This window comes from Diadema setosum, chromosome 3 (assembly GCF_964275005.1).
Source record: "Diadema setosum chromosome 3, eeDiaSeto1, whole genome shotgun sequence".
NCBI classification, from domain to species: domain Eukaryota; kingdom Metazoa; phylum Echinodermata; class Echinoidea; order Diadematoida; family Diadematidae; genus Diadema; species Diadema setosum.
The window spans coordinates 20,173,401-20,188,262 of NC_092687.1; positions in this window are offsets into that span (position 1 = coordinate 20,173,401).

The following is a 14,862-nucleotide window of genomic DNA, read 5'->3' on the forward strand; positions in this document are numbered from 1 at the left end:
ACTCTCCAATGAAGGGTGACACATAAGCTAAAACGTATCCTTCTGTTATAAAAGAATGATATAATTTAAAAACAAATGCTATAAAAACGAGCTCCCATTCATTACCTAGTGACCTCAACTATGACAAAGAGTCACTAAGCCGCTAGTGATAATACGCAGAACGCCGAAACACGAGCTTAGATTAGACACCAGTTACAGTTATCCCACCTTGTTAATTACTAATACGCACATTCAATGTGCTTACATGTAACAATTTTTCAGAATGGTAATACATGTACTGCATTGTGTTGATTTATTGTACATTCTTAACAGGATTGGTAAATTCTCAATAAAATTGGCTTATAGGGCCCCTGAAATCCAAATGCATGTTGATTTGTGTTGATTTTATGTTACCCTCAACGTCACTTTTGCGGTGAAACGAATATCTAGAAACATTCCATATATTTTTAACGATTTTTTCTTCTATTTTTCTTCAGATTACTTGGGAACGCCATCAAAAAAATCCTTCCAAACCAATACCCTTGATATGACCTCATCTGTCAATCATTGCTAGAGTACTGAAATTTTTAACAAAAGACATTGGAAAGCACCTTCCCCTCCACTCAGCATAACCTGCATGTTCCCTCCCCATGTCTTTTGTTAGTCACATTAATATCACAGAAACATGTAAGTTATGCTGAGTCGAGAGGAAGGTGATTCCAATGGTCTTTTGTTAAACATTTCAGAACTTTATAGCAATTATTGACAGATGAGGTCATCTCAAGAATATTGGTTTGGAAGGATTTTTTGTTGGCGTTCCTAAGTAATCTGAAGAAAAATAGAAAAAAAAATCGTTGAAATATATGGAATATTTGCAGATATTCGTTTCACCGCAAAAGTGATGTTGAGGGTAGCCTATCATAAATCAACACAAATTAACATGCATTTAGATTTCAGTGCCCCATTAATCTGATAATCTCCTCATTGTTGTTGCTACAGTGGTTTACAGCATGTGTTTGGGGGCAAAAAAGACAATTACACCCAACATTTAACAAAATCAATCAACTTATGACTAACCTTCAGAAAAATCTTGTTCAACACCCGTGATATATCCGAAACATTAAAAACAAAACAACAACTTGTAGATGTCTCCCTCCGATACCACACACAAATCACCGACCACTACAGCACCCGCAGAGGTGCTTGGCCAGCACAATGCTATACAGCAACCCGACGCAGCCCTGCTCAACACAGAGGGAGCCGCGAAGGGCACGCGCACCCAAAGTATCCCCGCCCACCCTGCATACATAGTGAGGCAGCAAGACTACAGACCCGAGACCATTCAGTTAAGGACGTTCCTCAGTTGAGTTTGTGCGCATCCTAGCTAAGCAGGTTGGCCGCATATACATGGTCATGGTAGAACAACACTGATCGACGGAAGCTTGGAAGTGGAACTGAGCTGTTTCCATTATTTTTCAATCCATAGATCTGTTTTGTGACATGCAGGTCATTATCTGTTCATCAACATGGTCAAGTCGAGTGCTAAGGTACGTAGGGCCTATAGGCCCCAGTCGGGGACTACGAGTCTATTCGACTAGGTGTTAACAACAACAACAACAACAACAACAACAACAACAACAACAACAACAACAACAACACAAACATATGGCACACATCTCATCTTTAGGTCTAGGAACTAAAGCAATCTGAGTTTCTCTGTTAAAATCTAAATTAGATCTAAACTTGTCATTACTAAAACAAAATATTGTTTGTTTGTTTTTAAATTTTTGGTTACACAATACAAGATCACAAAAGTGTTGCAAAAAAAAAAGTATCTATCACTTTTACTATTCAGATATTAATTTTTGATTACCAAATCTGGGGCCTGTTTCATAAAACATGTTATTAGTGATAACTGCCACATTTCTATGACAAATTTGCTCTCAGCCAATCAGATGCAAGGATTTCAGTAGCTTGTCACATCTATGACAACTTGTCACTGATGACAAGTTTATGAAACGGGCCCCTGGTGTAACAAAAGGAGAATCAAAGAATTTTTTTTTTTTTTGGGGGGGGGATGAAGATACATCTCCATAGTTTACAACACGCACTTTACCAACCACTGCAACAACCAACACATGCAATCTTCAATCAACGTCATTAAGATTAAGACTTGTTCTGCCTTTGGAGAGCCGTCAGACTAATGCCAATACTCCCATTTCTTTATATTTATTCTTCTTCCTCCATTATCACTTTCTGCACATGGTTACAGCTAGTGGGTAAAACAAACAAACAAACAAGCATATCATTGTGGAGTTTTCCTCGCTTGCGTCCACATAATATCAATATGGCTATGTGAGGGAAATAATAACAAAAAAGCACATGAACCTTCCTTTCTGAATATTTTTTTTCACCATATCACTGCAATTGTGACACTTTTTGCTTTTTTTTTTAAAGAAAATGGGGTTTTGAGTGAACCGCATGAGATTCCACTTGCATCCTATAGCAGGATATATCTCTGCATTGGTTCCTGGCCAGATTTGGGGGGTCTTACGATGATTTCTGTCGCAAGGAGCCTCCGCCGGCACTAAAACTAGCACTTGAACCCCCCATTTTTACAATGTTCTGCATTAAGTAAAACTTCTTCTACAATTTGATAAAGTTTCGTAAAGATGACATGGGTTTTGAATGTACAGCATGACATTCATGAACCCCACCTAATCAGATCACCCACGATAGATTTATAAGCAGATTTGGGGGTCCTAGGATGATTTCTATCATATGGGGGCGCTGCTAGCACAAAAACGAGCTCATGAACCCCACTTTTTACTGTTTTTCTGGAATTAGTAAGCCTTCTTCTACAATAATGGTCAAGTTTCGTGAAAATGACATTGGTTTTGAATGTACAGCATAAGTTCTATGAACCTTGTCCCTTAGCTCACCCCTAACAGAAAACGTCGATGAGGAGGATTTGAAAGATTTCAATGTTTTCTGCCGCGTGAGGGCGCTGCTTGCTCAAGAATGACAGCGAAAACGCCAACCTTTTTCTGCAATTCTTGCAAATTTGGAGTAAATAACGTGGATTTTGAAAGAATTATGGGGATTTAAGTTTGCCATTGCAGATTTTTTGCCAATAATGGTCTTGATCCTGTAACGCTATCATTTGTGCAGGACGGCAGATTAGTCATTTTCTTCAAAGTCCCGTAGAAGAAAAACAAGCACATGAACCATGGTTTTATTTACATATTTGCGCTTCGGATAAGTCAAAGTTACGGTATGGAAAGTTTGACGAAAATGACAAGGACTTCACTGTAACTGAGGAACGTCCTTTAAACCGCTCCCCTGCCGGGAGGTGGAGCGATGAACGAGGCGCTGAGTAAAACGTATTAATTGTGAAAATTGCTATTCCAAATAGGCATGTGCGTGCGCTAGCAAACTGTGCCGCATGAAAACATCCGGAATGTATGTTGCGTAGCAACGCATGTGATTCAGCGCCCCTAATTCAAGCTTCTTCAAAATAAAGTTGATACACGTACGATATCCCACATAATACTTCATGCTTATCAGAATATGAGAGACATGTAATGTATTGTATCCTTCAAATGAGACAGGATAAAGACACAGTAGGCATATATTATATGCAAAAACCTGTCTATCCCTATACAACCTAAGTGCAGAAACAATTAATAAAAGAAAAAAAAATGCCTAAACCTTTGTGCAATAAACTGAATGATGGTTAAAACTCAGGGTATCTTACAAGAATCAGTCCTATTTAAACGATTTGGGCAATACAATAAAATATACTAAACATCACGTGAAATAGGGTGTGTTGTAATACCTAAGGCAGTTCAAAATACAAACCAAAATAACAATCATTTCCTATAAACAGCCATTCATTATAACCTATTGCCAAATGACTGGTTCCTGATTCCAAGTAGGCACATGCATGCCACCGCAAACTGTCGCATTCTTAAAATATCAACTTTCAACTTTATTTCTATTTCCATTGAATATCCGGAATGTATGTTGCGTAGCAACGCATGTAATTTAGCGCCCCCCCCCCCCAATTCAAGCTTCGTCAAAATAAATCTGATGCACTTTCCCACATAATACTTCTTAATACTGCTGTTCTTATTGTATTTGGAATGGTCAAGAATATCATGTGTTAAATCTGCATGTACATACATATCTCTTTTTGTATATATTTGTGTGTATGATATTATTTAATAAAGGAACCCTGTGGAAGGGGAAAAAATAATACTTCTTATTTATCAAATAAAAAAAAAACATACATTGTATCCATTAGTCAGACAGGATGAAAACAGAATACAAAACCTACCTATCCTTACAACTTAAAGGACAAGTCGACCTTCATATACATGTGGATTGAGTGAAGGCAACAATATAAGTAGAAAACATTTGTGAAAGTTTGGGCAAAATCAGACAATCCGTTCAAAAGTTATGAATGTTAAGAGTACCTGCACAGTTACTGCTGGATGAGAAGACTACTACAGTGTATAATATCACATGTTTACAACGATACAAGAAAAATAAAAAGGGAATTTTACAAAATTTTACTTTTTGAATAAAGTGCACATTTCTTCGACTTGTTACTATAACGTATGTTAAGGGTAATATTATTCCATCTGCCTTCTGAAAGAGAGAAGTCGAGTGTTCTTTTGTCATGCGAGAGAAGTGGAAATATGTTGAATTTTCTTTATTCTTTCTTTTTATCGTTGTACGCTTGGGACATCACAAGCTATAGTAGTTTTCTCATCCAGCCGTGACTGAGCAGAAATTTAACAAAATTCACAACTTTTGAACGAATTGTTCGATTTTCCTCAAACTCTCATTGATGGGTTCTACTGATATCGCTGTATTTACTCAACCCACATGTCTGTGAAGGTGAACTTGTCCTTTAACTACAAAAAAAAAAGAACTATTATTTGCATAAACTTCGTGCATGCATTACTGTCAGAAAAAAAAAAATTAGTGATGAGTGAAACTCGGGATATCTTAAATGAATCAGTCCTATGAAACATTTTAGGCAATGCAATAGAATATAGTGAAATATCATGTGAAACAGGGTGTGCTGTACTACCCAAGGCAGTTCAGAATACAAACCAAATAACTCCATAGTAACAACTTCTATAAACATAACTAGTCATCCATTATTGCCTATTGCCCAAACATTCACATTGTGTGCAGAAACAATGTATATAAACATACTAAAAAAGAGCACACATATACTATATGTGCATGCAAGTTATATTCATTACATTGTGTTTACATCCGGTTGCGCTTAGACCAGTGGTCCTGCAATACATCATGTAGTCCTGGTCCTGGACCCAGTACATTGGCGGATCGGGGGGGGGGGGGCGCAACCGGCGCACGCCCCCTTTATTTTTCGTTAAAAACAAAAGAAATAAAAAGAAAAATGAAATGAAACCCTGAAGTGGCACAAAAAAAAATATTAGTTGCCCCCTCCCCCTTTTTACAGAATTCCTGGATCCGCCCCTGCAGTAGATCCACTAGTACTAGCTCTGTCGCTCGTAGATCTAGTCCAAATGTTAAACAGCTGGACTCTCGTTACCCCTACTTCTCCTATCAACATCAGCTCCAGCATAAGTACTTACCAGAAACTTCATTTTCATGGGTGCAAAGTCAAAATTTATTATCAGAAGTAAAAGAACAATAGCATTAGTAAACTCGATGACGATGTAAAAGGGCATGATCTAATGTTCTATTGAATTTCACGTTTCGATCTAGTGTTACTCTGAATTTGCCCTCAGGCACTTATATTCATTTTGTCCTGCGGCCTCATTAAAAACAAAGAGGTATTGTGCTATGGCTATCTGCCCCCCCCCCCATTATTATTTCCTTCTTGAAATACACATGCTGTGTGAGCGTAATAGGCTCCTACAGTAGAAACGAGGTTTTTATTTAACATAATGCAGCGGTGTTGAGCCATGAAATATCCCCTTCAATATATATATATATATATATATATATATATATATATATATATATATATATATATATATATATATATATATATATATATATATATATATATATATATATATATATATATATATAGATGGACAAGCATTTAGAACGACGGCGAAACAAACAACAAAATACGGCTTACAAAACTGGTACTATCTATTATCTATTAACGAATTTCGGAAACTAGGAGGAAAAGAGCTTATATCACTAAATTAAGTCAACCCGTTGAATTTTTGATGCACCCGCCTTATCTCACGGATATTATGAACATTCGATTTCGCGTTGGAAGAATTGACTTTTGATGAATAAAATCTTCGTCCTGGGGATTCTGGTAGAGGGAGGCATGAAAACAGTTTGACTGTTAAGTGAATAAGGAAGCTCACTGGTTGAGTGAATCACATACAATGAAAAACAGAGTATAATTTCTTTTAATCCTAATTTGGACGTTAAAACTACAGTTTTTGAGATTGCAAAGTTTCATGTCAGAGAGCATTTAAAATGCCGCAATAAAATTTGCAAATATGACATGGTTTTGATGTCATGATATATGACACTCTTCTCGTCTGTATAAAGGGTAAATCTTTTAATTTCATAATGCAAGATCATTGTGTCAACATTGCTAGAAATCATCTACTTTTCTTCAACAAGATCTGTGGACTTGTCTAAACTCCGTCGAAATCGCCTAAATCGCTTATTTTCCGGGTCGATGGGAACGCCCCCCCCCCCCCCCCGAAAAAGCAAGGACCGGTCACTTGCCTTTTCAGGTGACAATATCACGTAGCAACGGGAACTCATATTGCGACTGTCCCGCCGTAAACCATACTTCACAGTGCAGGGGGTCTTGTGTGTTCGTAGGAAAGTTGACGAAAGTATTTCAAGAAAATGCCGAGGAGGTGTGTTGTTACCGCAGCAAAGACACAAAAGATGGTGTAAGTCTGCACAACTTCTTTAAAGATGACGCCACTCGAAAAAGATTTGGGTTTAGAGAATCAAACTGACGCGAGCCCAGCGGCAGTGGGATGGCCTTTCTACATGCAGCCTAGTGTGCAGTGATCGCTCGGAGTGGTAGCTAGTAGAGGATGAGGGCTGTATAATACCTTGGAGGTGATACTACAGTACTCGGCTAAAATTTGCGCCCAATAAAGAGGATCCTGCGGTCCACAGCTATCTCTGTCATCAAGCTGGGAACTGGAAGCCAAACTCATAGTCGGGGAGCTGAAAAACAAAGCCGATCTGCAGTTCTGATGCTGGAGAAAAAGCGGGTATATATGTTGCTGTCGACGACTCTATAGCTATCTCGATACTGACACGATTTCACGGTCTCGATGGGTTGATAAGCTCCGTCTAGCGTTTTGAGTGGAACATAACTCAATGTCGGTAAAATCAAGGTCAGCGAAGGGATTTTAATTTAGTTAAGTTGTCTGTTCATTAATTTTACTACATGTATGCAGTAAACACCTACTCACTAGTTTCCTACCAGGGACTACATCGGTAGGATGGTAGATCCAATTACCGGACGCTTTTTTTCGTTGCTTTAAATTCCGAGGATAAAATTTCGGCTAAAGATAACATCACTTCACAGACTCCTGGAAATTACGAATTCAGCCAACTTATGTCATAGTAGACCAGCCAAACCTCAAAAAAGGCTCTAGATAAGGATTCGACGGCATTTCTTGTTAATGCTCCGTTCTCATACTGAAAGTCTTGCAAAAATACTCAGGAATAGCGTACGGCCGGATGTCAAGCGCATTTTTGCCGAAAAATGTCATTTTTAGCACAAAATTCAGAAGCATGTCAAAAATCACGATTTTTATTTTTTGCTTGCATTCAATTGATATTTGAAAGATCATGAGTTTCAATTGTCCCTTTTAATGAAATTGCGATTTAAATGTGTTTCCTTAGCATTTTAAAAAGTCATTTTGTACAACCATATATGGGGCTCTCAAATGTTTGGGTGTTGTTTTCTCGAAATAATATTCACAGATTAATTAACGTTCTGCAAAGTTTGTTTTTCCATGCTAATTAGATGATCTTCCTAAAGTAATTTAATATTTTATAAAACTACAAATGCTTCTTTAATTGAATGTGTCAATATTATTTCTAGTTTTCTTGAAAACATTTTTTACTTTTAATCAAAACTCTGAACATGCAGGAACTCGGAAAATGCATTTTCGAGCATTTTCCAGTAGCCCCGCGCTGCTTGTGTGCGCGCGAATACTTTATACGTGTGCGTACGTCTACCCCTACGAGCTAGCTACAGGTAAAATCTCGCGCGAGAGCTGCATAATGTTTCGGTCGTTGAGTTGGAAACGTGGTGACTGAAAAAGGGATCGACTATTTCCTTCGAATGTAAGTAACTTAGTAAATAAATACATAGTTCTTTATTGCATTGCATAAGGGAACTTTAAAATCTGTTTTGATCTAAACAGTTAGATATACAAATTTGATCTAAGACTTGGTTAATATCAAGGTTCAAGCGCTAGTAGAATCTAACGTTTAGGCCGCACCGATCCCGTGGGCATGCCTACCAACCCCCGGGCCGCCACCCGACTGTGCCGGCGGTGCTTGTTAGTGGAACACCGATTATTCCGTAAAGCACGTTTTGACATGGTGCGAAAAGAGGCCTCACAAACATTGAGTCTACGTCTAGATTTAGGTATCTTGTTCGTTCGATCTAGGTTTGTAATCTATGGCCTCATCACATGCAGTTAAACTGAATCCTCGTCTTCTGTTAGGTTTAATCTATCTAACGGTTACACTCTCTCTAACTGTTACTCTAGTGTTAGACATTCAAGCTAGGGGTTACTGTTACTCTATTCAACGTTAGTGTTTAGTGTTAGAATGTACGGCTACGCCTGTTAATATGCCAAAACAATTACAATCGGGCTAGGCCCTATAGTATAATCACAATGAACTTAACACCTAACGTTAGCACATTAGCAGTTGTATAACGTAGACAGTACAGGCCCACTACTACTAACGTTACTGCGCTGGTTAGATGTATTTGTAGGGCTAGAGCCAGGTCCAAGGGGCTGTAGTCTATGCAGAACTTCAGAAGGTGTAGATGTAGACCTACCAACGTTTAGAGTCTATTATACTAGACCTACAATATAAAATCTAGGGCCGGGGGTCTGAAGTATAAATAGCTGGCGTCTGGAATTAGGATCTAGGTCTAACCTAAATCAGGATCTGGGCCACTGATTCTACCTAACGTTAGAGGTTTCTAGTAACCTACTACTCATATCTAGGCAGTTTTGTTGTAAAGACCCTGATAACAAGGCCTAACTAGACCTAAGTTTAGACATCTAGAGGTTCTAAAATCTATGCATATACTATATATGTAAGCTAACTGATGATCAAAAAGTTCATATTAGATCTAACATTAGAATATCCTATCATTAGCTCTAACTTGAATTAGCACTAATACTAGTCTCTAGAGCAGAGGTCTAAGGTTGACTCCACTCCTTCTGGTATTGTAGACCTATGGGTTCAGAAAAAGAGTCTAGGATTTAGGCCTATGTGTTTTATATAAAAGCGAGTCTACAATCAAGTGATCTTGCCATTCGAATATGCCCGAAAGAGAGAGAGAGAGAGAGAGAGAAAGTGTTCAGTCCTGACTGCCAACCTCTCCTAATCTGTGAATCATTTACATGTACTCTTCTAGTTTACAAATAGATCTAGTCAAAGAGGAACTATTTAGAAATGTCTTTACTCATAAGTACCAACTTCTTATGTTAATGTCTCAAAGAGTAAAGCTTCATTTGAAAAAAATGTAAATATTACATTTTTAATGGATCATTTATACCGACTCACTCAAACCTAGATATCTTCCTTCTTCTTTTTTAACTTTTCAAAAAGCTAAAAAAAAAAAAAAATCATCTCAATAAAAGAGATACATTTATATTTCTAGTTATAATTTATTTGCATGGGGAATAAAGAAAATTATGCCAATGTCAAGATGCCTTTTCAAAACAATCTAATTTCAAATTGATTCTATTTTTTGTTCATTGTTAGCTTATAATGCTCTGCTTTAAAGATGAACAAAAAAATTATATGAGTCATATTGATTTCTGTTTTCAGCTAGATGTACCAACAAGTGGACAGACTGAGTCTTGTCTTCAAACTTCGCCAGAGAGAGAAACATAGGCCTAGAGTATCCTGACTTGCCAAAATCTAATTGTAAAGACTGAGCTCTTTCTACCTGCAACAAAGTGCAGAACAACCAGAAGGTTAGAAACGGTAAATGCCTTAAATATATTATAGCGGTCTAATTTGAAATATCTTTTAAATACTAACTTACTAAGTGTTTGATTATCAAATGTTTCACTTAAGTGCCCAGTTGAAAATAATGCCAAATCTAAATACATTGAGTATTACATATTCATATTCCATTTGAATAAATTGTAACAAGCATGTTTTCACTTTGGCAGTTGCATTACTATGCAATGTACAAGTACTTTGCAAACAAAGAGAGGAGAATAATCTTATACACGTGTATCTCCATTTATATAAGAAGGGGAGCAGATCTATGATCAAATGTGTATTCTTGTTTTCTTGTAAATTCATTGCACGTTCTATTGTAGAGGATCATATGAAAGAATGGTATTCTATCTACTGAAGATGAGATCATATAAAAATCAAACATAAATGTAATCAAGTAAGATATTATATGTAATGAAATATTTCTCAACCATGTCAATTGGCACAAGTGTTTAATGTGTGCACAGATGAAAATACGTCTGCAGTCTCAAATCAATTAACTTTCCATTATTATTATGTTATTAAGTATGACATTAGGGTAATATGCTGTCATGTATTGTTCTTTATTTTTATCAAGGTGTCAGCAACAAATGGACGTGCTGAGTTTGAGATCACATCCACTAGAGTGAGGGGGAGATAGAAAGATGTCTTGACTGCGATGTGAATGCCCTTTCCAGCTCACAAGTAAGTGTCAACCAATTTGAAATTAGGAATATCATCTCATGAATACAAACCGATTTATGCAAGGAAATCATATCCTAATCCACATACAAATGAGAGCATGATACAACCAAATATTTGTGTACAGGAATTGCAGGTGTCAAGATGACTTCCATCCTATATAATTCATTTTCAGTAAGATATGGCTTTAGAGCATCAAAGATGATACTAACAATGACGTCATTAATGTATTACATGTAATACAAATTAATGTTGACAGTGATCTGAAGATCCAAGATCTCATAATAAGGAATTCATGAGATGGTGATGATTAATATTGATTCATGATGAATGTGTTTGTTTTTTGTTGCAGTATAATTATCATGTTTCAATCATAAAAATGATAATTATTTAAGTTTTTGTTAATTGTATTTTCGACCAGAATTAGCACAAAGTGGACAAAATGGACCCTGCAAACCACAGCCAACTACGGACGAGAGAAAAAAAGAAAGAGACAGATGTCCGGACTACCAACTTCTAATCTATGCATCCTGTACTCTATTTCGAAAGGAAATATGGGAGGTAAGCAATAATACATGTAAAATGTAAACCCCCAATATATTGGAATATTTTGTCAAGCCCTTGACATCTTGACCAAATTTTTGACTGTCGATCGTTCATTGGGCAGAAAATTAACGCATGTTTTGCTAAATGAATGCCGTACTGCATATGCATGTAGTCAATCACTCCAACAACGAAGATTTACACTGAATTAACGCTGATTATTTTGTTTAGCCTCTGTCAAAGATGGTTGCAGGAGTTTTTTTATGTTGTTGCAGTCATCCATTCACACGCACATCTGTCCTATTCTCATCTTGCAATAACTTAACATTTACTCAGCAGATCATCTTCAAATTTGGTTTTACACAGAAGAGATATATGCACGAAAGTGTTGAATGTATCCAGTTGCAGTATCAGGCAAGCACTACCTTGAAATTCTTCTGAATGGAATAAAAAGCTTAATGGAAAGAATTGGATATTTGGATCATGACAGTTTCCTACATTTTATATTTCATTGTGTGCTCACGGTTAAATTGCTACAATTAGGATCTACTGTATAAAATAATATACATGTACTTTACCGTTTTAAGGAAATACTACATAATAGAGGAAATCAAGTAACCGTATGTCTTTATTAGCGTATATTATGTCACTGTGTCTTCACCAAAGATTAAAATGCCCATGTCACTTTCCTCATCAAGTAAAGACAGATACACCATTCTTTCTCTCTCTCTCTCTCTCCAGAAACAACCCTGCCAGGCTATCTGGTCCGCATCCAGATTCCGTATGAAGGATGACATTAGAACCTGAACTTACATGTGGAATGCATCCATCTAAACTTCTCAAATGTAATCACAATGTGCTTTCAGGACTATTATAGAAGTTGAATATATAAAAGACATGTGTGTATTTTATAAATGTCTACTAATCCAGATTAAATGCTTCTTTTCTAATCTTTTTTGTTCTGTTTTTCCCTTAGTGATGAAGTAAAACAAGGCCTGATATCAAAATGTGCACAACACTACTTGGCAAACAGCATTTACAATATGATTTGATATAGATCTACTTCCAATTTTGATGGCAGCATTATAGGGATGAGGGATGGTCTGCTTTTGGTTGAAATGTTGGCTGAGATGGAGATTTTGTAAAATAATGAGAACCCTGTTATGAAATATTAAAGAGTAAACATTACCAAGAGGAATTCCAAATTTATTTGTTAAAAATTGTTTTTGAAAAAGCTGAGATGTACAAAAACGAAGAGGTTCTAATAAATGGTGGCACCCACTTCTAATTATCATCATTCTGTGTCACTTTTTTACAAATTTCTTGGCCGTTTCAAAACCAAGAACTTTAATCAAAGAAACTTCAAATTACTCTAAGAATTTGATGCTCTTTCACATTTCATAAGTTGTTTTTTATTTGCTTGCAAAAAGTTAAAGTCTGAATCTCCATCTCAACCAAAACTATACCATGCCTTTGAGACTCAGAGTCACAAGCCGCATACTAGTAGTTCATGGAAATTGATCCTGTTATTTCCTTTGAAGCCCAAACGCCGACATTTTAATCCTGTCAGATTGGAATGTCTTTTGTTTTTGTTTTTATGGGGGCCAACAAAAGGAAGTGAACTTTGCCTTTCTTCATCAGATGGAGGAAAATATTTGACATGTTAGTCAGAAAAAAAAGAAAACTGCACGTTGAAGTGGTTAGAAATAGAAAACTTCACAGAGGAACAGTTGGTGAATCTGAAGGGAAATAGCATACAGCATGTTTTGTTTTGTTTTTTTAGTTTAAGATATAAAAGAATAGTATGTAGCTTAAAGGAACGAACATAAGTAAAAGGTTCCAATCCAAACACCAAGTACAAGAAGTAGCGAAAAGAAAATGTACTGGTCAAGATGTATGTTTTGCCAGGTTTCTTTCACATGTACCATAATTGTCATGATGTTTATGTTAGTTTTCAGGCACCAGCAATGTATTCTGGTACTTGGAATAAGGGAAAGTATTAGAGGGAAACATTACCCATGCATTTTGGAGAGGGGATTTTTTTTTTCTTCACTGAGAGACGAGTATTCAATATAGATATCTTATCACACTGGTCTGCAGAACACAAAAATAATATCAGACTAAAAGTAGATTTTTTAAAAATTTGGCAGTCACCATTCTAATTTAGTTGTACATTGACGAAAGTTCAATGCAACAGCGTACAGTCATAATTAGCTAGGATATGTAACCACAAATTGTGGAAGGATAGAGATATTGAAATATTGCTTAAAAGAGAAAATTTTGTTTTTCTAACTGGTGTAACGTTTGTAATGGTGGACACATAACATATGTCACATTAAAAAAAAAAAATTGAGGTTATCAATGCAGTTAATGTAGTCAGCGCAATTTGTATTGTTGATTTTCAAACTCTTTGGATGTATGTCACAGAGATTTGTTCATGAAAGACATTTTCACTGAGGACTCATTCTTTTTTAATGCTTTTAATCATTTAAGAAGATTGCTTTCAGATGGATTTTTTTATTTGTTTTTAGATGTCCACAAATCGAGACCGAGGTTCTTTATCTTTCAAAACGAAATACTGTTGAAGAGAAATAATTATATATTTTGCAGGATTCAAGCATGTTCTTACTGTGTATGGTATTTTTATCAGCATTTTGGTAACCAGCAACATAGAGGTCAAGTGCTGCTATTCTAGTAAATGTACGCTAATGGCAAATCATTGTTTTAAAAGAGAGAAATTGTCTCGTTTACTGTTTACTGTACTTCATTGTGTGCAAAATGGTGTGTTGATATAGTTCGTGAACGCTGTTTGAAACGGTGGTTGCGGGCGTGTGCACATTGTGTACTACGTTTTGTTGGTTGACTGGGAATTTAGAGTGTTGGTGATAACTGAACTGATTTTTTTTCACAAAGTTGTGATAATATAGAAAAAAAAAATGGAATTGCAAACAAACAATTTGTTACATGTCTGCTCCAAGGACATAGAACTTGGCCAAGGATAAATATAATCTACAATTTAAACTTGATGATATAACCGACTTAATGATGGGAAGGGAAAATGAGGCTGTTATTGCATTGTACGCATTTCACTTCTACTTCCTTTTTACTTCTTGTTTTCTTTTTTGAGGTGATATTTGCCTTACTTTTTCACACAAATCCGGGATACATAAACATTCTTATGTCGCCGACTAAGTGTGCGTTCCAAACAACGTTCACGTAAACAATCAACCATCATAAAAGAAACATGTAGTATAAGTCTTCTGCGGGAGGATAGATCAAAATAAAATGCAAACACCTCGCCTTAGAACATTGCAAAAGTAAATGTGATTTCGTGCCTATCCCTTGCAGGGCTGCGTTTCAGGGCCTGAGAATGCAAACTATATAGCATTA